Consider the following 22,364-nt stretch of genomic DNA (forward strand, 5'->3'; position numbering starts at 1 on the left):
CATTTTTTCAAAAGTTTGGATTATTTTCCCTTGCTCATACTTAATATAAGAAAAATGAACATTATTAAGTTAAAATGATATTCTTAGCTGTACAAAACATCTACTGGTGACAGAGTAGTCTAAATTCTGAAAGTAATTAATTGTTCTTTGTCAACAGAAAGAATTGGACCCCCAAACTAGATTAAAAACCCAACCAAGTAATGATAATTATACTATTAACTATTTACTTTTTCTTTTCTATCTCTTGCTCATCAACCATTAGAAAGCTCTAACAAATAAATAGATACATATTATAGAAACACCAATGTTTGTCTCTACAAAAAGGATAAATAATAACTTTGTGTAGTAACAGTCTCTCCAATGCATTTAGAATATGATGTTGAAACAGACCCTTAGGACTGTGTTCCTTCTACTACTTCCACCAAGTACCCAAAAGAAAACAAATACACTGTAGGACAGGGGGGAGAAAATTATCCAAATCACAAGCAAGAAAGAAGCCCAAGATGTCACCTGACCTGTCATGTGCACATTATCAGCAAATTTCATTTCACTCCACCAGCACAGGCTGTTCTTATTCCCCTATGTCCCGTCTCTTGGCTCTGCCTCAAGGCAGACCCACTTAAAGACCAAAAACCCTGCCACATAGTCTAATACCAGCAAGCCCCTGAATTCCGACACATCAAGCCCACTGAAAATTGCAGTAGCTTATTCTCTGTCTTAGCCTAATTACGATTTCAGAGAACAATCTCTTTGTTTTGACAATTTTTCCTGTCCCTTGTTTAAAATGGTTCAGAAGCAGATTCAGGTGCTATTTTTGATACACGAAATAAATATCCCATTTATTCTATTTCATTTCTGTTATATAATTATTTGGTTAGGTGGTCGCTACTGTTCATTCTGGCTGCTTTAGATACCATGTGTACTTTACACACTCTAACCAGCATTAGTCCATGCTCACATGAGCATTTAATGAAAAACCCCATGGCCACATGCCTCATAGTTGCAGCAAAATGGATACTGAAAAGGAAGAATCACTTCCTCTAAAGTGTAACCATTAACTAAAAGAAAAGCCTGGTGTGACATGGGCCGTCTATAACATGAGACATCTGTAACACTGGTGAATCATAATCCTAGAGGGTGAACTAGGTGGTTACCTAGGAAGTATAAGATCTCAGGGGCACACTCTCCACCCTGATCAATTAAATTCTCTTCCTATGAGACAAAACACACATATTCCACAGTTAAAGACAGAGTTTGAAATGCAAATACACCCAGGGAAATTGTTCTAAAACTTCATGACTCTTATATCTGTGAACCAATGTTCTAGCATTAATACAATATTTTTCTTTTAGTCAACTCAATTTTGCTAACTTGAATTTGGAAAGACAATTTCAGGGACGCTTGGGTGGCTCAGTCAGTTAAGCATCTGCCTTCAGCTCAGGTCATGATCCCAGGATCCTGGAATCGAGCCCCGTGTCGGGCTCCCTGCTCACCTACCCCACCTCTGCTCATGCGTTCTCAATCTCTCTCTCAAATAAATAAAATATTTTTTTTTAAAAAGACAATTTTATGTTGCCACTGTATTCAGTACCATTTGTACATAGTCAATACCACTCATCATAAATAGAAAGAAAAGTATCCATCCAACATCATCTCATGTACCACCTGAAATACTGTAATAAATTATTGGTTTAAATTCACACTAAAGAGTACTAAATGAGTGATATCCAAATTCTCAACACCCCTCCATCCTGTGCTCTGACTAAAGCAGGAAAGATCACCAAAAAGAGGTAGGAAGGGTACTGAGAATCTGAAGAAGCATGTGTGAAGCTTGCATGCTTCGGGCGTTGTGGGGTGCATGTCACAAGCTATGAGAAATAAGGGTACAAAGGAGCAGGCTGTTGCCCACCACACAATTATTTGTGTCTGGGGCTGTCCCTGCATCTGTGTCATAGCGAAAGTCCACTGTACTGGTTGATATGAAGGTCTTTCTCCACTTCTGTGCACCAGCTCTTTCACACGTCTGAGCTCACAAATTACCCATCACAAAGAAATCACACGCTGTTAATAGGTCTCTTCATTGTGGCTGACAGTGCAGAACAAATGTCAATCCCTGTGCTGAGACCAAATTTCTGGAATACTAACAGGGGTTCCCAATAAGAGGAGACACATTACCTAGAGGTCACCCCAATAACTCCTGGAGCGAGCTCCCAAATTCCACTGCTTTGTGCCATATTGACCACCAAGTGCCGTATGTTCTAGCTCTCCCTGGCTACCTTCTCTCCAATCAGATTCTCAGTTCTCTGATCATCTTTCCATTGCTCTTAACACCTTGCTCTCAGCAAAACAGGTGCCTAATTTATAGAAAAAGCGAGTGAGTGAATCTGAATGCATCAACCATAAATGAATGAATGAGTGAATGTATGAAAATAAATCAGCTTTGCAGAAAGGAGCACCTGCATGCCTAAGGCATGCCCTCAAATTATCCCAACCTGTCCAAAATTATCAAGGAATGTAGCAAAAATCCCATCAGTATGCCTTTTAGAGAAATAAGTTCCCCTTCCTTTGCCCTAGCTGAACAGAGATCTGCCACATTCTCTCTTTACAGGTGCCCACTTTTTACAAGCTGTGCAATCTTGGTAAAGTTAGTTAACTTCTCTGAGCTTCAGTTCCCTCATCTGTTAAATTCTGAAGAAAAACATCTGCCCCATGAGTTGTGATAAAGATTAAATGAGAGAATTAAAGAAGAGTGACTACCTTATTGCCTAGAGTATATTGTAAGCCAAAGATGCTGGCTACATTTTTGAACCAGATCACAATACCAAGATAAACTATAAGTGGCATAATGGCTTCATGTCTTGTTGTTACAGTGTAACACCCACATGCTTTCATTCACTGTCCTGATACCTCTCTGGTTCGCCAGTGTTAAAAAGAAAACCACAGGCTTCAAATGGTGTCACTTAGGTTAAGGCCCCAAGTCAGTAAACCATGACTTAATACCTAACCTATCTGCAGCTTCAACCTCCAAAGAACATAACTTTTACCCAGTCAACGTAGGAATTTCCTGGTATGCACTAGAAAGGTTACTGACAGACCCCTTCCATTCCCCTTAGGAGGAAGACCTTGCCTAAAACAATGAATTCTTTGCTAATGATTTCCTTCCCCCCCACCACCACCTCTCTACCTTTTAAAAACCTTTCCTTCTCTGTAGCCCTTTGGAGCTCCCCACCACTTGCTAGTTGGGAGGCTGCCCAATTCATGAATGGTTTAAGAAAGCCAATAGATTTTTTTATTTACTCAGTTGAATTTTTGTTATTTAACACCAGTATCAGACTATTGTTTTTAATGTTCACAGAAAATGGAGATTAGCAGGTCCCAGTGGCATAAACAGGCACAGCATCATGTGCAAACAGTCTTCATAAATGCATCTTACCAAATGTATCCTGGGTTGAGGATGGCCACCATTCACTCCCATTGTGAAGCCCCCTGCATTTTTCACTTCTTTCTTGCTCTGAATCTCCTATGCTTATAATACCCATACAACATCCCTCATTTCTAAATCAGAAGGATGAGCACCTGCAGCCACAGGAGGAAAAGTTTTGGATCTGATGCTTGTAATATTTTTCAGACAGAGGACACTCTCCCAATGCTTCTACCCAGGAGATGGTAAACTACTCTGACATCTCAGCTGTTGCCCCTCCAAGCAGATTCACACATCTCTTGGCTAACACCCCCTTCGGGCAGGCATCTAATCATGTTTACAGTTATTCATTATGACTGGCTATACACAGATAGTGCTTTTGGTGTCAAACCGAATGGCCCTGTAGACCCCTAGCTAGGAGAGCCGGAAGATACAGACATACATTAAATAAGACACAGGCAGAAACATAGCCTCCACTTCCGTGAGATGGAAAGAGACTGAAGCGGACCTGCTAGAGTCTCCTCCAGAGCTCTAATGTGGGGAGACGCACAGCAAGCAGAGCGGGATCAAAAAAAATCTGAGTTGCTTTGGGACCAGAAAGCTTGCCAAAAAGCTTCTATGGGTGTGTGCAAGCGAATATGCCAGCAAGAAAAAAAAATGAACTGTTTTGCAGGGGAATCATCTTGAACCAGAAGGACGAATATGCATGCTAAGTGCCAGGGCATGTTCCTGAACCTCCGAGCTAGTGCACATCTAGGGTGATTCCATGCAGCTCTTCATGGAAGAGTCGCTCCAAGAACACGAGGTGGAAAAGTGCCTTTCATCGTCTGCAATAATCTAAATGGGGCCATGGGGGGGGTGATAATGACATGAAGAGACGGCCTCCAGTCCTCAGAATCCACCATAATGAACACTGTGTTTAAACAAGGCGAACTTGCATTTCCTCAAAAGGCATTTAGACACAGTCACATAATTGGGAGTGAGTCTAAAAACTCTAGAAAGAGCGGCACATTTCCCCACTGACACAGCTGTATTGAAAAATCAACCCATGGCTCTAAGGGAAATGAGAAAACACAACTGGTGATTTCTAGCAAGGCATCCAATCTTCATTTTTGTGATCCCTCAATTCTCAGTTCAAGTATAAACAGACTTCTTTTTTTTTCCCTGAAGTAGGATAAGGATTAAGTAGGCAGGATGCTTTCTGAGTTCTGTGTAGCATATGTTCATAAGCTTTCCTTTTGTAGCATTTATGGATTCATTCTGGAGTAGGGTTAAGCTGGAGCAAAGCAATTTGGCATGCTTGCATTTACTTTATCGGGAGAAGCAAGTGCAGTCTGCGGAGGCCACCCTGACCTGAGCCTCAAAGAAGCTTCCTGGAACCCTGAGGGGGATGCTGATTATTTTGCTCACAGGGATGCTGAAGCTGAGCCTTCCTCCTTGCAAAACAGAAAATGAGCTTCATGCAAATCAGCCCCTGGAAAGTGGTGGCCCAGGGGCCAAGAGTGATCATTATCAAGGAAACTTAATTTCTGACCAACTTCAACGATCACCCTGCAGTATCTGCACAGCCATACAACCTCGGGATCAGCATTCCAATCCGTCCCAGCCTAAGGAGCACATTCATCGACAGATGTGATTTCCCAATCTGTACACGGGTTTCTATAGGCTACACCCCATGGCAGAATCCAGGGCCGCTCCTAATGAGGGTATGGTAGAAGACTTTTTAATGTTCACCATGCAAATTTAAAAAGCAATACTTATCGTTTTTTTAAGTGGAAAAAGCAGTACATACCATTTTTTTAAAAACATATCTACAAAGAAAACTGACTGGAAAGAAAGACCTCGAAATGCCACAGGTGGTCGTCTCTGGGCAGTAGGATATTGAGCAATTTCTACTTTCTTCTCTTTTGCAGATCCATTTCCCAAATAAACTAAAATGCAAGTGTATTATTTTTGTAATATGAATAAAGTGATTACAGATTGGTTTAAAGATAGACTGGCAGTTACAAAAGAGTTTTTCACCTGCAAAACAAAGAAGCATTTCCATCAAAATAATATAATTGACCTGCACCATTAAGAAAGAACTACCATGGATTTCATGGTCCACTTTGCTATTATCACCATCACTAACTACTTCATAAGTACCTGCTGTACACTGTGCCCGGCAGTAAGCATCAGTACTCAACTAAGTAACCCAGGTAATAACTAAATTATTTACATCATTGGGCCCCTGCCAGGGTTGTTTAAGTTGGAGAACCCAAAAAACAGCATTTAACAAGAGTATTAACCCATCCACCTGCCCTATACTGCATGCACCTTCTCAGAGAATCACTCCCAATCCTGCTGAGAGGGATTAAGGAGAATTAAGTAGGCAGCTAGCCAGGCAGACCCTGGGCCCAGACCACAGCTGACTCCAGCAAGTGTGAGCACCTGACCTAGATCAAGATACTCAGATACTTACCCCCGGGGAGGAGGAGCTGGAGTAATTCCTGTCAGTCTCTATCCACCCTTTAAAAGGGACAGAGGGATCTGGGTGGCTCAGATGGTTGAGCGTCTGCCTTCAGCTCGGGTCATGACCCCAGGGTCCTCGGATGGAGCCCAATGTCGGGCTCCCTGCTCGGCAGGGAGCCTGCTTCTCACTCTCCTTCTACAGCTCACCCCTGTTTGTGCTCTCTCTCTCTGTCAAATAAATAAAATCTTTAAAAAAAAAATAAAAGGGACAGAGGGAGCAGCAGGGATAGTCAAGGTGGACCAGGCTACAGTGAGCAGAGCAGTCAGTAAGCGGGGAGAAGCGGTGGGAGAGGATATGCAGCCCCAGTTAGTCACTGTGCTTTAGGATGGAGCCACTGAGAGTCAGTGTGGTTTATCCATTTACTGCTCCTGCTCTAAAGGGTTAACCACTTCCTGGTCCGATGCTTCAGAACCCTCTCAGTCCAATCTCCCCTCAATCATAAGCTAGCTGGTTGTCTTAGAGCAAATGCCCCATCTTTTGTTGTTTTTGTCGCTGTTTGTTTTGGTTGGTTTCTTCAAAACAAATGATTCTGAACCAAGAGGTAATTAGAAGGTCAAAACTATGAACCTTCTTTCCCCAGTCTGCATGGCTGATTCCACCCCCTCCTTGTCCTTCCTCCAGATCTCAGCTAAAATGTCATAAACTCAAGCCCTTCCAGACCAGACCACCGCATATGAAGACGTCTAGCTCTGTTTTGCCTCCTGTTGCAATAAGACTTAACTTTTAATTATATATGCACTGTTTGTTTAGTAGCTGTGATCTGTCTCCCTCCCTAGATGCAAAATCATCAAGAGTTTCTTGACCTCCTGGCACATTTCAGGAGGTCCATGGTGTTGAAAGCATCAGTCAGTCAAATACATTAGTACATATTCATTCATTCAATATAGAAATAATCATTGAGCAGTTAACATTTGCAAAACTTGGTCCTTTCTCCATAAAGAACTAATGATTCAAAGAAGGATATTAGATATATATGCAAAGAGAGGAAACATCCACACAGCAGACACCGCTGAGGGCCTATCCAACAGCCATCCCCTCTTGTGCCTTGAAAGTAAAATCTCAATTCTATTGGGAGTGTCCTCCCTCCACAAAGCCATGTACCCAGGGAAGGTGAGATTAACCCAGCTCAGGGGTAAATCCTGATCAGTTTAAAGCAGAGAATGGGTTAGAGCGGCTCAGATATCATCTCTTTAGTCCCTAAGGCAGCCGGGCAGAACAGGGTTAAAGCAGCTAGAGCCCCCACTCACACCCCCAACACACTCACATGCATGCACGCATGCACACACACACACACACACACACACACACACCCATCCACCAGCCACCTCCAGATGTAAGCAGCCTCGTCTATTTACCAAACGTCCTGACCAAATGTTATCAATTTCTAGGTATACCATAACAAGAAGAAATTTAGATTGGAAAGCACCACTCTAAGCCAATCAAGGGAATCCCATTCCATGTGCCAGTGTCTGAATGAAGGAGTATGTGGCTACAATCAGCCAAATGTAACCCAAGGAGAAGCCTGCTAGATACGGGAGAGGTCCCTTGTTTTTAAAAAGGGATACGAAGAATAAATAGTCTCTAATGCCAATGGATGCTACCATATAGTCCAGGTGAATCCCCAGAATGAAGCAGCCATCTTAGAACCATTAAGGCAGCCAATCTGAGGACCAAGTCAAAACCAGTGAAGATGGCAGAGGAAAAAAGCAAGAAATGAAGACTTTAATGACACTGTTGAGCCACCAAATTAACACAACCTGGAGCTGCCCCCCTTGGGATATCTTGTTCCTTGAGATAATTCATTTTCCTTATTCTGATGGCTTTTATTTTGTGTTCAAATATAAGTTGGTAGAGAAATTCACAAAATAATTGACAATACTTAGCAATCTGTCAACAACTTAGTTGCTTGGCACCAGGGAAAAGTGGATTGAGGTTGCATTCCAGACATTCAGAGCCCGGGTTCTATAACTCCTTCCCATCAATCATGACATCCATGGGGCTCAGCAGGTACACATGGAGAGGGTTGGAAGTTTTCTTTCTTTTTTTTTTTTTAATTCCCTTATTGTTTAAACTATTTGAGTTGACTTTCTGATTATTTGCTGCCAAAAGCATCTTCACTGATAAATCTATCTTCACATAATTAGCAACAAATTTATGTGACCTCCTTTGAGCAAAAGACTCAGGAGAAAATGGTGCAGAGAATCATGGTTCTACCCACATTCCTCCAAATCTACAGATGATGGATCTTAAGTGAATTTCTCCCTAAAAGGAAGACAACTGAAATGCCAGGAAAAGAATTAACCATGTGACCATCTGACACTCTCGCCATCGTGACAGTCATAAAGCACACCACAAATGCTGATGCATCACCTTGTCTCAGTGGTGGGCAGCATATTTTAAGTATGTCAAGTTGTACATTTTTTTAATCCCTCCTGTATAGTCTCCTTTCTTATCTCAAGAACTTCAACTTGCGTTCCCTTTGTCCAAATGCAGAAAGTACTAGAAGGCAATCTCTAACTCCCACCCCCCAAATCTGGCCCCTCTAAGGATTTTTCTTTCATGGAAGGGTATGTGCTAGACACCAGCAAAAAGGACAGGGATAAAACCAAGTTTGGACTGTGTTGTTTAAAACTATTCTGTTTCCCTTATTCTTGTTTAGGTGGAATACTACTAGGGACAAACTAGAGGTTTTCTAGTTCCTTAAAGTAATGGAGGCTAGCACCCTGTTCCCAGGCAGATCTCTAAGGAGGGTCATAGGACTTCTGATGGGGATGGTGAGGAGATGCTAGGAAAATGAATACTGAGTCCTTAAAATGAAAAAGAGCCCAACCTCCTTTGGAGAGACACAACAGGGCCACCCAACACTGCATAGACAAGGAACCTCCTAGAGTGACCAGCATGGACTAAGGAACAAAGGGCCTTTTCTTGAATGTTCTGTATGTAGGAGCCAAGGGCAGGCAGCCCCAAGATGGGCCACTTTGACATGATAATTATTTTCAGTTAAAAAGCAATCGAAACCCAGAAGATTCCAAAAAAGCTCTTTACCTGGTAGACAGGGAAGAACCTAACAAGGCCTGTTTCGTCAAAGTCCTCTCTTTGACTTTTTTTCTAAGAGGTACAGCAAACATTTGTTTACCAAATATTTACTCTTTTTCATCTTCCTGTGAATTACATTCCTTCCCTTTAAAGTCTCAAACCCTAAATTCTTCTCCTTAATTCATATACCTCATTTTGCCTATCCTTCAGAGTTTCAGTGCGTATGTGGCTTCTCCATATGTATGAGATCAAATGTGTTTCTCTCCTATTAACCTGTCTCGTGTCAATTTGATTCTTAGTCCAGCTAGAAGGTCCTTGGAGGAGAGAGGAAATTCTTGCTTCTCACATGTGCTATGGCAGACATGCAGAATCGGTGACATTCCCAACACCACGAAGATGAAACCTCACAACAGTTTGAGAAAGAAAAAAATAACAACCAAGTGGGCATGTCTACATGATTAAAATTCAGGTATGCAACATTCGAAGCAATTTTTCAAAATGAAACCTTTAAATGAGAATGCTAATTCAGTTTGTATGTTTAATTGGCTTGACATGTCATGAGCTCCCAAAGGACACATTACCAAGCCAAACTCTCACTACTTATTCAATATCTTCCCACAAGTCCTGCTACCTTAAAAAAAAAAAAAGGAAAATTTACTGTAACATAGTTCCATGGCTGGTGAACATCACTGAATATTTTCAAAAAACATTCAAATAAAAGGCAAAACAGAACTCTTTTATTTAAATTCTCGATAAATAATGCCACACCCATTCATGGGAAAGGACTATATTTCCCTCAATGGCTGAGAATTAGTGAAGACTGAATATAATAAAAACAAGTGCCCTATATACGTGGTACTTTAAATAGTGGAGTTTCCCAAACAATGCAAAAATATTTTCAAGTCACACATAGGATATGAAGTGAAAATGTTCTTGGAAGAAATCTTCCCTAACAATACCTACTTCAGAGGGTGCTGGGAAGCTCTATTAACACCAACAGAATACTTTTAGATCTTCAAATAAAAGGACTATAGAAATGCAAAGTATTATTATTATAGCTCTGAAATAATTTCACACCTAGGGATGAGAAAACCCCAGGCCAAATTTTACTGCTTCTCTCCTGCCTGATAAACAAGAAATGCCACAAGCATGGGAGGAAGGGAGGGGGGTGGAAATCAAATAGAACAAAGACATCAAAGTTTCTCTTTAACTTGAGCTTTGTATTCCCCCTGGATGTCATTTTAAGGGACTCAGAAAAAAATGAGTCCCTTTAAGGTCAGGGTTAAGTACAGAGACGATGTTCAATTGCCTTTTTTTTTTTTTTTTTACCAGATAAAGTGCCAACCAACCGAGGTGAACAAATGCCCTTGTCCACTTCCATGGGGCACAGTTCCTCCCAAAGCACTGGCCAAACTTAAAAATGGCTGGATAAATTATTACCTGAATCACCCACCGGTGCTCTCTCACCAGGAGGCCAAAAAGAGGCTGCTTTCACAGACATCAGGATTTCTACTTAGTGGCTGAGAGCACAAGACTGTCATTTGTTGCTGCTGATGGAGGTGGTGGTGAGGATGTTGATGATCATGACCACGAGGATGGTGATTACAGTAACGATAGGATATAGAACAGAAGTTCTCAAACCCTGCTGATCAATGGAATCACCTGTGGAGCTTTTTTAAAAGACAGATTCTTGGTCCCCGTCTCAGATCGACTAATTCCAAATCTGAAAGATAGACCTCAAGTTTTGTTTTGTTTTTTAAGATTTTATCTATTTATTTATTTATTTGACAGAGAGAGAGAGAGAGAGACAGCAAGAGAGGGACACAAGCAGGGGGAGTGGGAGAAGGAGAAGCAGACTTCCCGCGGAGCAGGGAGCCCGATGCGGGGCTTGATGCGGGGCTCGATGCAGGGCTCGATCCCAGGACCCTGGGATATGAACTGGAAGGCAGATGCTTAAGGACTGAGCCACCCAGGCGCCCCTAGTTTTGTTTTGCTTTAACAGAGCCATTAGGATAACAACTGAAGTGACAGTGTTTGTAAACAATGTCATGAATAAGAATGCAGGCTTTGCAGGCAGGCTGGCTGGTGTCTAATCCCAGTGGTGATGCTTACTAGCTGTGTGACTCTGGGCAAAATACTTAAGCCTCAAAGCCTCAATTTACCCATCTATAAAATGGAAATGCTATTACCACCTACACCTCATAAGGCAGATGCCTAGGAAAGAAAGCAAATTTTGAAAGCATATGTTAATTCCAAGGAATTAACGTGTAACCAAAAGTTACACGTTAAAGAACACATTACCAACCAGATCAACATGATAATGGAAGTATTCCATATTGATTTAAACAAAAAATGTGATATGATTATGTTAGGGGGCTGTGGGGACCAGAAGCGATGAGTGGGGAGTGTTAAAGAACTATTGCTAAAATCGGTACAGCAGGAAAAAAAAACAGTATTTGGCAATAGATAAATGCCGGAAGTATCAGAGATGAAAGCTGCCAATTGCAGGGCACGGGCTGGAAGAGTAGGAGAAATGCAGAAGGAGGGGGTAGGTGTTGCAGTTTTTCAATATTTGCTTTTTAGCACTGTTTTATTCAAACAAGGTAGATAGGTTGCTTTGATAAAAATAAAAGTGAATTTAAAAAGATAATCCATAACATGTATAATATTGTATGTCTTTATATACTACAGTTACCGTAAGGTTTTTCAATTTACCAAAACTTGCTTTTTAAAAACCTGATAGAATCCTTCCAACTGTACCACCGAAATGTCCAGGTGCTGGACATTGACGATAACCATTTACTATGTCCCCGGCACCTGTGGCCCTCCTCCAACTGCAGTGCTGCTCGGAAGACAGGGAATAATATTCCAAACTCACATTCTCGGATCTTCACCCAGGGCCTTCCGTTGGCTAACTCAACAGAAAGCCAGAGAGCAAGGAAGACCAGGGAACACTGACAAGAGAGGGCAGCCTCTGGGGGCTCAGAGCCTTTCTGAGGAGCAACAAGCTGGAGGCACAAATGGAATGTCCAGCACAAGCACCAGGCAGAGTTTTATTTTTATTTTTTAAATTTATGTCCCTTTTCTACTCAGCCTTATATTAAAAAAAAAAAAGATCCCTTGATCTCTCAACCTGTTTAACATAAATGGCAACACCATCATCATCCGCTGATGCTATGCAGCACTTGACAACTGGCTAAGCACTTACAGGTACACTACCTTTACGTCATCCTCAGAACACCTCGATGCAGTAGACTGGGCAAAGGTTATCCTGATTTTACGGCTGAGACCTTAAGAAAAGTTGGGTATTTTGCCCAGAATCATAAAGCTACCAACAGTAGCACCCAAACTGAAAGGCATGTTTCCCACATGTCAGCCTAGGCTCTTTCCACCACACAAGGCACTCATGCTACTTATTCATAGTAGGAGCACAAAATTGATGTTCCTGTGAAAAAAGCATTAACCAGCTTTGTTCTAGGCACCACACAGAACACAGAAGTAGTCAACAAACAAGACACAAGGGGAAACAGAGCGCACTTGCCCATTCCATTCTCGAGAAACCACGAGGAATGCCAGAGACTGAAATAGTTGAGTTTTCAATCACACCGTACACATCGTTGAAAAGGTGTTCAGCAGGGCAAGGCAAGTGTTCGGAAGAGGAATAAAAGTCCAGGGAAAAGTAGAAAAAGAAATATGTAATGAGTTTTGTTTGGGGAGGCTAGAGTAGGTGGAAGGAAATCACAGTCCCTTCACAACCCCCAGGCCGCAGAGAGACCAGGGCTCCAGAAACTGCCGTGAAGACCTCTCTGCTTCTCTTGCCGTTTCCAGCTCTACCCCCACATACACACACATCCTTTGAGAGCTTAGAGAAGCAGCCAGAAGTGACTTCTCTCTACCAAACACAGGAGGCATGGGAAGTCCAGCAAAATGGCCCACTTTTAAAATACTAATTGACAACGCTGCACTTTTTATAACCTACTGCAAAACGTTCAAGTACTTACACGTGATGGAAGAAAGTAACGAATGGTATTTTAATTGTAAACCTCCAAACATACCCCGTTTATTCCATATCTACTACTCTACCACTTAGGCTTCTGTGGTGCCAGGACTGAAGCCAGTTGGCTAATTTGAGGAGGATTATTGGAAAGAAACTTGGGGCTTAGTGAATCCATGGAAAATAAGCCTAATTTTCCACTGGAAAATAAGGCTTAGCAACCATCATTTGCTGAGATAGACATGGAGACCAGGGAATGGGAAATGCTAAGGTGGTCCCCACAGTAGGTGTTTTCAGAGCAGGATGCCCACTGGGAGAAAGGAGAATTCCTTAGCTCAAGATTCAGACAGCACATGAACACCCCCTTACCCAAGCTAGTGATCATGCACCCATCTCAAAGCTGAGTATAGGCCCCTGGGTAGGGCCCCTGGTTACAGTTCCACTGACCCAACCACCTCAAAAGGAAATCAAGGCGCTGTTAGGAAGGGAAAACACAGACAAGAACAGGAAAGAAAGGGGAAGGGGGAGAAGTCCCTCCACGCTCGCCAAGCCTTTCTTCCAAAATTCCTTAAGAATCTAACTAGCTAGCAGTTAAGATCACTATTTCTTAAGACGATATATACTAATAATTGTCTACACACAGCCAAAGAACATGTTTACCCTGATGCCTATAAAACTTCACCCCGACAACTTTTTACTTCCAGAGGCCTCACTTCTCACTTGACCTGAAAGCTGTCTGTTGCTCTGATTCCTAAAGACAAAGCAGAATTTGTCCTTCTTTAGTACTGACATGTTCATCTTGGAAACATTATCCTGTAGTTTCCAAAAAGCACAGACTTCTCAAAATGTCTAAGGAATAAATTCAGAAGGATGCCGATTTGATGATGATGACGGTAATATTAACAACAGTTGCAGCAACTAACATCTACTGAGTATTTGTCACGGGCCAGGACCTGTTCCAAGCCCTTAACAGCGATTAATTCATTTAACCTCCACAACAAGCTTATGAGGAAAACAATATTATGATCTCCATTTCACAAACTAGGAAACTGAGACGCAGAGGGGGTAAATAATGTGTCCATGGTCCAACAGCTAATAAAAGCCAACGCAGGACTGAATCCATGTCTGACTCCAAAATACCAGTTTAACAAAGGATTTTCATTGAGAGCAGAGGAAATGGACTGTGCTGTGTGAAAACACTCTCCAAGAGAAATGGGAGCACTGTAACGGTACCTAAAGATCACAAGGTTCTGAAGATTGCCCCACCACCACCGGCTCCAATAATTTATGAGAATTTATTTCTAAGAGGCTATCAAGTACTGCTTTATTCCAAGACGTGGCTCAGTGTTCCAGAGATGTGTAAGTTATATGGCTGAAAACCATTAAGGAAAACTTCCACGCCAACCAGGCTTCATGCACCAGAGTTTAGTCATCCCAAAGCAGATCCTCAAAATGGTGTTTTTATAGCTCATGTTTTGATCATTCAAAAGAGGTTTTCTCCAATTTCCCTGTAAAATTCTTTTTCACCCTCAAAACAAACATTAAAAATTCAGCCCCAGAAGTAGATCTGTCATAAAGTTAGGAATAACTTAAAATAAAAGGTAAATCGAAATGGCTTTTCAACTTTAACTAAAGTGGTCACAGTCATGATTGCTGTAATAAAAACGACAGGAAAAAAACCTAAAATTGTCAAAAGCATAATTGATGATGAAAACAAATGTAAAATTATGCATATTTCACCCCGGCCACTAAAGACTCTTGATGAAACTGCAGCCCTATAATTCCCCAGAATGAATTCTTTAAATTAAAATACTTCATGCAGAACAGAAATTAAACAATGAATCAAAGAACAATGCTGTACAGCCGTATGCTTATAAATATACCTAGCAAAGAGGAAACAATTACATTTTTCCATGTAAAAACGAACGCGATTGTAATGTTTCACAGAAAGCTGATAGGTACTTTTCCCATTGCTTCAAACTTGGAAGTTCATTTCCTGTAACTCACTTAGGGTCCACAGAGACTGGGCAGAATGAAATTAGCTACACCAAACTGGCTCGCTTTCTCCTTTCTACAAAACTAGCTTCTCCACGCAACTGCACAACTGACTTTCATGATAAATTTCATCCAACCCAATTCAAATGCCACTCTGCATTTTAGTTTAAATGCTTTATTTGGCCAGCTGGTTTTATTTAACCATCGACTAGAAGCGGTACAAGCGCATTCTTTATCCAGCTAGCATTAATCTTAGTAAACTTAGCTCCACTGGAATGTCTTAACTGCTGAGAAGAAAGCAAAAGTCAGCAAGCATACAATTGCGTTTGGCTACCCTCAGCACATCATTTTATTTCCTCCTGCTCTCTGCTAACTATTGCTCAGCACTTTTGCCTAAGAGGGAGGACAAGCAGGTGGTTAAGGAAGTTGTCCTGTCAGCTGTATCTTTAATCCAAGTGTTTAAATCTCTGAATAAAAGAAAAATCAATGTTGTAAAGGCAATGTTTGTCAAGGCCATGTAATAAATACACTTACCTTTACAGACTGTTCTCAATGGATTTTCCTTCTTCGCTGAGCTTCAAAGCTACAAAGAGATAAAAATGAAAGTAGGGAGTTATCTGCAAGTAAAACACCAAATGTTTTCTCTCCATGTCTCTAAGGAGAATTTCCATATGCCATGGTATGTGGCACTGGCCAAAAAACCCGGGCCTCATACCTCCCTCACAAAAGGCCAATAAAAGACTGTCATCAAGTGAAAACAGTGTGCACATACAGCCAGAAATCAATCACACACACCAGTCAGATGGACAATCAAATCTTTTGGGGTTGTGAACTCCTCAACAGCGTGGGAATGGCTTATAAAGCGCAGAGATGCAAGTCAAATTAAATGTTATGCAGCACACTCACTCTGACCGAGCATTTTATGTTCTTAACTTCTTTCGTTGTCGTCTTTCTTGCACACCGTATTTCCATTTCTCTGAAAAAGTTTTACATGGGGGAGCCTGTTCCATTTCTATGAGATGCGTGGTCCTTCCAATGCGGACCTCACCACTTGCCCCCATAAGTACACAGATGTAAGCTGACAGGTACAGTCCCCATTCCCTAGGACGAGAGAAAGTCACAAAGCTCAGGAAGCCCCACTCCACATTTCAAATCAAAACTTGACATGTTAAATTAAGCTCCCTGTGATCAAAACATCCCATGTATTGAGCACACACAGGTCAACATGATAAGAGATGTGGTAAATGATAGTTGTTAAGCAATACAGGAGCTCCCCCCACCTTAGTGGAGGTTTTATTTTCCATGGTTTCTGTTGCTGGCAGTCAACGGCGGTCTGGGAGCAGATGATCCTCCTTCTAACTGTCAGAAGGTCAATAGTAGCCTCACACTACTCGCCGTGCCTACGTCATCCCCCTCACTCCATCTCATCACGTGGGCTTTTTACCATCTCATATTATCACACAAAGAAGGGCAAGTACAGCACAGTAAGATATTTTGAGAAAGAGACCACATTCTTCACATAACTTATTATAGAATATTGTTCTAGCTGTTCTAATTTTTGTTCTAACTATTCTAATTTATTAGTAGTTATTGTTGTTAATCTCTTACTGTGCCTAATTTACACATTAAACTTTATCACAGTTTGATTGATAGATAGATAGATAGATAGATAGATAGATAGATAGATGATAGATAGATAGAAAGATAGATAGATAGATACAGGGTTCAGTACCCTCCACAGTTTCAGCCACCCACTGAGGGTGTCAGAATGTATCTTCAGTTGATAAGCGAGGGACTATTATCATAATAATATTTCAAGGGGCTGATATAGCATTCTATATCAGTACATCATTACTCATATGGTGACTCCATATGGTCAAAAGTAATTGGAATATTCCTCTTTCTGTCATTCTTGGCTAAGTCCTAATATCTCCTAATAGTGTGGTAGTTGGGAACAGCCAACTAATCCATGGTTTTCCCATGGTTCTTTTTCTTTTCCTTCAGTGTCCGAAGGACATTGCTTTAGCTTTGCTAAAGACTTGCTTTAGCCCTTACCAAAGAACCCATTACTGCTGATGTATGGTCACTAAAGACCAAGACCAGACTTCTGGGCTGTGACATAAATCCTGGAATATTTATGGAGATAAAGCCCCTCCATGAGACAACATCAGAAATTTCCCCTTTCCCCTGTTATATGGATTGCAATGGAGTTAGGAGAAAAATAATTTGGGATAAACAGAATTTGGGGAAAACTGGATAAATAGTATAATACTCCATTTTGTAAAATATGACAGACTTATGGTCTGCCAACATAGAGACTGACCTGTATGCCTTTCCACTTTAAACACAGAAATGTTAAGCAAAATATGGTGATAATTTAAATACATATTTATCCAAATAGCCAAGCTCAAAAGAAAGAGAAAAGACAAACATGAAGAGATAATGAATGTAAATTTTCTAGAATGAGACATGAATCCTCTTGAAAAAAGGACACCAAGACCTCAGCAAGATATATAAAAGCAAATCCACAGGTAGATACATCAGAAAGAAACCACAAAACACCAGAGATAGAAAGTCTTAAAGTCAACCAGAGAGAAAAAACAGACTCCTTGCAAAACAACTTGTCATCAGCAAAAATAAAAGCAAGACAGCAATGGAATAACATGTTCAAAGTACCATGGGGAAAAAAAAGTTAAACAAAAATTCTATAGCCATGCTAAACCAATTATCATTCAAGAACGACAGAGAAATAAGGACATTTTTCAGGGATAAAAAAAAAAGGATTGTTTTCTGCTCATAGTAGTTTACTTTTGCTGAAAGAAATACTAAAAGGCATACTTGAATAAAAAGGAATTGACCCCAGATGGAAGGAATGAGGAGCAAATGCAATGGGGAATAAAAACATTAGCAAGCATGATGGTAAATCTAGTAAATTTAATAATAAATAATGGGTACTGGGGTGCCTGGGTGGCTCAGTTGTTAAGCATCTGCCTGCCTTCGGCTCAGGCCATAATCCCAGGGTCCTGGGATCGAGCCCCACATCGGGCTCCCTGCTCGGCGGGAAGCCTGCTTCTCACTCTCCCACTCCCTCTGCTTGTGTTCCCTCTCTCTGTGTGTCTCTCTCTGTCAAATAAATAAATAAAATATTTATAAATAAATAAATAAATAATGGTTATTGAATAATAATTACTAAGCCTTGGTTGTAAAATCCAACAACAATAATGACCAATTTTTAGGCTTTGCATATAAGGTGAAATGAGTTGTTGGCTGCAATTATATGGAATAAGGGAGGGGAATAAATTGCTTAGAAGGAAGAGACAGATACTAATTAAACTGTTAAAGATATGTATTAAAGTTACTGACTAACCTGTTAAGGATAACCAGCATTTCTTTTTCATTGTATATAGTCAAAGACACCCTTGCATATATGCTCACAAAGATGCATACAAAAATGTTTAGAGCATCATTGCTAGAATGCCAAGAAATCCTGAAAACAACCCATACATCTATCAATGGTACAATGAATACATATATTTTTACACTCTTAAAATGGGGTATTATACAGCTTTGAAAAATCAATGAAACAAGTCACACATATCAACATCTATGTCTCTCAAAAATATGATACAAAACAAACAGCAAGTCATAGAAGACTATATATATCAATCTATATATATAACATGTACAAAAAGGTAAAATACATACTATCTTGTTTTGAAATATAAAAGTGGCAAAAACTATAAAGAAAAGCAAGGGAATGATTTACACAGAATACAAGCGACGTTTAGCTTTAGGACAAGGGAGGAGATATAATGAGAAGCATTGGGGAAGATTCTGGAATATGGTAATGCTCTATTTCTTGGCCAGGGAAGAGGTATCTAGATGTTCAGTTTATTTTATATTGTATTATAAGAGAATACAATACAATAAATGCTGTAGATGTACACTTCCAAACGTTATTTTGTACATATGTATGGTCCATTTCACAATTTTAAAACACATAAGAGTAATCACCAAAATAATAGAAATGTCCAAACCAACAATATAAAGGACAGAACAATATAAAGGACAGAAAACTCAGCCAATTCTCTACAGAAGACTGGAATGGAAGCAGGCAAGAAGCAAAAGGAAAGCACAGTGAATAGAAAATACAAAAGAAAATATTTAAAGTAAGTTCAAATATGTCACAAATCAGAGTGAATGGATTAAATACATGTTAAAATAATTTTTAATTGATATTTTTAAACTTTGCTATATGATGTTTATAAGAAACACATCTAAAATGTAAAGGGAGTTTGAACGGGAAAGTATAGAAAACTATACACCAAGCAAATAGGAACCAAAAGAAAGCTAGTGGAAATACTACTAGGCAAAATAGAAGTTACCAGTGATAGAATACATATTTGCATCAGCTATCTATTGCTGCATAACAAACTACCCAAGAATTAGTGACTAAAAAATAGTAATTTATTGTCTCAATGGTTTCCGCAGAACAGGAATTCTGACAGTGAACGACTGATTGAGCCAGTGTTTCCGTATGCTACAATACCCAAGCCCTCAGCTGAAAGACTTGGAAGTTGGGCTTTGGAATCACCAGAAAGCTCATTCCCTCAAACATTTGCCAGTGGTTGCTGAAGGTTAGCTGAGACCTTAACTGGGGCCGAAACACCTACGTGTGGCGTCTCCATGTACACTGAGTTGCCTCACAACATGGTGCCTGGGTTCCAAAGGCAAGAGTTCCCAGAGAGGGAGCCAGGCAGAAGCTGTATTCTTTCTGGCCTTGGCTTGGAAGTCACATTAACACCATTTACACAGCATTCCACTGGTCAGGGCAGTCACAAACCCCCACTGAGACTCAAGGGAAGAGAACAAAGGCTCCATCTCTTGGCAGGAGGGGTGGTGGTCAGTGCTCAGTAACATGAGCACATGGGACTGGGTAAATGTGTTGGTGTGACCACCCGTGGAAAATGCAATCTGCCAAAGCATTCTTTACAAGTGCATGTGGAACATAAGGAACACCCGACCATGTATTAGGCCACAAGGGTAGTCACAACAAATACCAAAAAAAAAAAACCAGCTATCAAACAAAGTTCTCTGATCACAATGCATTAAAGTTATTATCAATTATGAAAAGAGATTTTAAACCTATGTTTGAACATTACAATCTTTAGGATAGTTTCCCTTTCTGAGTTGGAGATAGACAAGATCGTTCAGTGAATCCCACTGCACAAGAGTCCACATCTGGAGCCCATATTGCCACTTTGGTTGTGGATATATTGCATTTGAGGTTCCTGAGAGATGTCTAAAAGAAATGTCCAGATCGGGAGTTGGATATGTGTTGTCTGTAGCTCAGACAGGTGGCTTGGGAGTAGTGAGTTATCTGTGCCTAGGAAGTAACTGTTGAGTATGGACGTGGCTGTCCAGGGAGATGGTATAAAGTAGGAAGGGAAGGTCTGATCCTTGAGGAAGCTGAACATTCAGCAGTTATGTTGAGAGGATGATACCCACATAGGAGAGAAAACAGTTGCCAGAGACGTAAAACAAAAACATTAAGTGTCACAGAAAGGTCAAGTAATAGAAGTACTACAAGTGCCCAACGTGGGACACCTGGGTGGCTCAGTTGGTTAAGTGTCCAACTCTTGATTTCAGCTCTGGTTGTGATCCCAGGGTTGTGAGATTGAGCCCCGCATGGGGCTCTGAGCTCAGCTAGAGATTCCCTCTCTCCTTCTCCCTCTGCACCTCCCCCCACTTGTGCTCTAGCTCTCTCTTTCACTCTCTCTCTCAAATAAATAAATCTTTAAAGATTAAAAAATTAAAATGCCCAATGTGAAGGTCACTGAGGAACTCTATGAGAACTTGGACTAGTTGAGACAGAATTCGTTTGGAGTTGGTTAAAAAATAAGCAGAAATCATTAAAAAGAAGACAAGTAAGGACAATCCTAGGTATGTTTGGGTGTGAAGGGTAAGAGAGAGAGAATAACAACAGGAGGAAGATAAAGGACTGAAAGAGTGTTTCTTTGTGTACTTTGTAAACAGGAAAAAAACCTGAGTGTGTGTAAAGGTAATGAGAAGATCCCGTTGGGACTAAGAACCTAAGGGCAGAAGAGCAAGAAAGGGTAACCAGGACTGCAAGTTCCCAGAAAATCAAAAGGGATAGGTGGGGGGATTGGTCTTAAAACAGAGCTTTGGGGGGCGCCTGAGTGGCTCAGTCGTTAAGCATCTGCCTTTGGCTCAGGTTGTGGTTCCGGGGTCCTGGGATTGAGCCCTACATCGGGCTCCATGTTCGGCGGGAAGCCTGCTTCTCCCACTCCCACTCCCCCTGCTTGTGTTCCCTCTCTCGCAACGTCTCTCTCTGTCAAATAAATAAATAAAATCTTTTTTTAAAAAATCTTAAAAAAATAACAGAGCTTTGCGCTCATCTTGATCACATAATGCCGTGTGACTGGCATGCGTGGTATTGCCTTAAATTATTACTTTCTCCTGCGTATGTTTTATCACCTTGATTAGTGTCTAAACTCCTTAAGACCTATGGCCTTTATTGTTCAAACCAACCACACCAGCCCGTGCATTGTGAGCCCCAGATTCTATACCTGTACCAAACAGTCCTTCAGTAAATACATGTTGAGTAGACAAGTACAAGTGGATTCTACAGTCTAAGTGTACATCTCTCTGGTGCCCGAGCATTTTCCACACGGCTGTGCTACGTATCCAAAATAGGAGCAGGTCAGGATCAAAAAAACTCTGGTTTCAATGCCCAGAGTCAGGAATAGCCACTCAAAGTAGTCCTCTCTTTCCCGTGTTTGCCTTGACCCAAAAATCCAAGGACTTAAACTTCTACAGGCCATGAAAACCTTTTCACCTGCAGCTGCAAGGTGGTACACCATTTCCCATTCCCCTCAGGCCTAGCTCATCCCCATTCTGTTCTGGAGCAGACAGACTCTGTAACAGTCATATGACCTCCTGCAAGACAGATTAGATTTAAATCAACCCAAATAGGTTTGGGCTTCAGCGGCTCCTAAAAGACATAAACAAGGAGGCAGAGCAGTATGGGCCAATAACACCCTGATTTTTCTTGCTCGTTTTTCAGAGGATAGCCACCTAGAAAATCTTCACCAACCCCAAGCCCCTCACTCCATTACCCAGCCCCCAGCTCCCTTAAAAACCAGCCTGAATTTAAACAAGCATCGTTCTCAAATACAGAAACTTCCTTCACAATTCATCTTTTTCCCAATTGAAACCTATCTCTGGGAACCATCCAACTACACTTGACTTAACACACAGCCCTGCCTGGGAACTGAGGGATTTCCCTCCATTGTTGCATTCTGCAGCCCTCACCTGGCTTGACAGCCACGTTAAGGGATTGGTTATTGACCTTTACGTCTTTAACAATTATCTACATACCTGGG

The 22,364-nt window shown here is 41.1% G+C and overlaps 1 protein-coding gene across 8 annotated transcripts in view; it reads right to left on the bottom strand.

Annotated features, from left to right (window-relative positions):
* Positions 1-22,364, bottom strand: part of FHIT (fragile histidine triad diadenosine triphosphatase) — a 1,457,066-nt gene that overhangs the window by 1,407,392 nt on the left and 27,310 nt on the right. For 7 of the 8 annotated variants that reach the window (XM_035725007.1, XM_035725006.1, XM_027587841.1 and 4 more), the window contains exon 2: positions 15,493-15,541. The gene's annotated coding sequence lies outside the window, so the exon portion shown is untranslated. Of the gene's footprint in view, positions 1-15,492; positions 15,542-15,864; positions 16,060-22,364 lie in introns of all 8 variants that reach the window. The other variant, XM_035725008.1, reaches the window with a different exon arrangement.

This window comes from Zalophus californianus, chromosome 1 (genome assembly GCF_009762305.2).
Source record: "Zalophus californianus isolate mZalCal1 chromosome 1, mZalCal1.pri.v2, whole genome shotgun sequence".
In the NCBI taxonomy this organism is placed as follows: domain Eukaryota; kingdom Metazoa; phylum Chordata; class Mammalia; order Carnivora; family Otariidae; genus Zalophus; species Zalophus californianus.